This window comes from Bidens hawaiensis, unplaced genomic scaffold (genome assembly GCF_021521415.1).
Source record: "Bidens hawaiensis isolate Kalapana, Puna unplaced genomic scaffold, B.hawaiensis_p1.1 tig00028110_1, whole genome shotgun sequence".
Lineage (NCBI taxonomy): Eukaryota > Viridiplantae > Streptophyta > Magnoliopsida > Asterales > Asteraceae > Bidens > Bidens hawaiensis.
The window spans coordinates 4247-6671 of NW_027494578.1; the positions used below are offsets into that span (position 1 = coordinate 4247).

Genomic DNA, 2425 nt, shown 5'->3' on the forward strand with positions numbered 1-2425 from the left:
GTGGTCGGGACTCGGAACTACTTTTTTTCTCCCAACCAACGTAAATTTATGAAACGAAGGATGACGCGGTGCCACGTAGGATTCGACCATACAATTAGATATGTATCCAGTATCATCAACAGCTCACTATTCTCGTCTATAAGTAGGTGAGCTTTTCAGCAGATCTATATATACATTACTCACTCACTACTCCATTAATTATCACTACTACCCATTTATTAATTAATAGCTTCATCAATGGCTGTTAGTGATCAGTTTGGTTCTTCATCTTCATCACAGCAGCTGCCTCTTCTGTCTCTCAATCATGTGTCGTATGTTTGTAGATCCGTTCGAACATCCGTCAAGTTTTATAGCGATGTTCTTGGGTTCGTTCTCATCAGACGGCCTTCATCCTTCGATTTCGAAGGCGCTTGGTGAGGATATATCACTTACTGATCCAAATAATGATAGGGGTGTTCATGATCCAGTTTCGATGAACATTCCGGTTAGATATGCATGCTAAGTAGGGTTTTGAAAAATGAGAACCAAATCAGTCTAGTTGCACCGACCAACCAGCGAAAACGGTTACTTTTTATAGCTAATCAAACCTGCCTGGCTGGTTGCACTAACCAAACCAATTAAATGGTATATGCTTGGTTTCAGTTATTTTATTCAGGGACAATTTCATTTTTTTTACAAAATTAAGTATTTCTGTAAATCTTGCTTGAAGATAATTAATTATATATCTATCATTGAAACCTTGTGTTTAGGGAAAATATGCAACTTGACACTTTTAGAAAGATTTAAATAATTGAATATATTAAAAACTTGAAATGATAAAAACGTTTTTTTTCTAATGAAAAGGTTAAAGCACCGGTTCGGTTTATACAGCCGTTTCTAAGGTTTAACCAGTTGGATAATGTTAAGCTGTAAAAACCCAACAGTTAAACTACCAAACTACTGAACGAGTAGACCCGCTTTGGCTGTGGGTCGATTTTAACGGTTTAAGAACACCTCTACTTGTCTTCTAGATATAAACCCTCCGAAATCAAATTCTTGATGATTTGATTTAAAACAGGTTGTTCAACCATGGGATTGGAATCCATTTATTAGAAATGGAGTCAACTCCAGAAAAGAAAGCAGTGATCAATCCAAAAGACAACCACATTTCATTTCAATGCACAAACATGGATCTCATAATCAAGAAACTCAAGGAAACGGGAATCAAATACGTGACCGCGGTTGTGAAAGAAGGCGTTGTGGAGGTGGACCAGCTCTTCTTCCATGATCCAGATGGTTACATGATTGAGATCTGCAATTGCCATGTTCTCCCTGTGCTTCCTATCACCTCATGCCCCCTCAAGAAGGTCACGCCCATTCCACAAACTAACCGTGTCGAATCCTCATTCTACGGTATGATTAATTATAAACCTTCAATGTTATTATGTTTTGTTTGTTCATATTTGAAGAGAACATATTTATAAAATGTTTTATTTTGGGGATGTTAATGAAAATGCAGATGAAACAAGGTCCAAGAATTACTTTTGTGGAGAAGATGAGGGCTTGATGATGGAAAATTTCATGATAGACATGATGGGTATCACCTTCTAAGAATAAATTCATGGCAGTTGATCCATCAGTTGATGCATGTTTGTTTAGTATTTTTGTACTTTTTACCAGGTGTTTTTATTATTATTATTATTATTATTATTATTATTATTATTATTTCAAATTGATTGAGAGTAATCTTTTGTATGTAATTATATAATAAAAGTGAAAGAAGTAAAATCTTATTTTGTAAAAAAAATGAATTTTATTTATATGATATGTAAGCACGTTTTCAATAACTTCTCTCTTTTAAGTTTAGCATGTGACATTGTCTCTTGTTTTGTAGTACTCATTCGAATCACTAAAGAGGTATACAAGATAATGAGGGGTGTATGAGTAGCTTTCAATATGTTGTGTAAAATCAAGTCAGAGAACTGTAGCGTCTTATCAAACTCGATGACTAGAGTATCTGTATCGACGTCTGTATCATTCAAAAATACCTACTACGGAAGTTTTTTTATAGCATTTATGGAATCTTTTAACATGAAGGGGATTTAGGTATATTCCTAACGTCTTAAGTTTTTGAGTAATGAGAATTTTCTTTTAATCTCGATACAATGATCAAAATTTTAAAGAGTCGCTAATTTATTTTGTTTATGTGATTGTTGATTCTTTACTTCTAAGTGAAACGAGCTAGCAGTTTGCATTTTATTTTGTTTTCATGCATGCGAGATTAGCGGTTACGCAAGTGATTCTAGACTTGATAACTAATCTCGCACGAGCATTTATAAGCACTTTTAAAAAAAATTTCTCACGCTCATACTCATTAAAACAATGTCTCTTTATATATTGTATTGTAGCCCTGCTTATTCTCTCAAATAATAAATTTGCCGTCGTT

General features: G+C 34.2%; 1 pseudogene across 1 annotated transcript; it reads left to right on the forward strand.

The window, feature by feature from the left end:
* Positions 1–237: 237 nt before the first annotated feature.
* Positions 238–1630, forward strand: LOC143576411 (glyoxylase I 4 pseudogene; annotated as a pseudogene). Its single transcript, XR_013142944.1, has 3 exons — positions 238–413; positions 1058–1392; positions 1499–1630. The product of XR_013142944.1 is annotated as a glyoxylase I 4 pseudogene (transcript).
* The last annotated feature ends 795 nt before the right edge of the window (positions 1631–2425 follow it).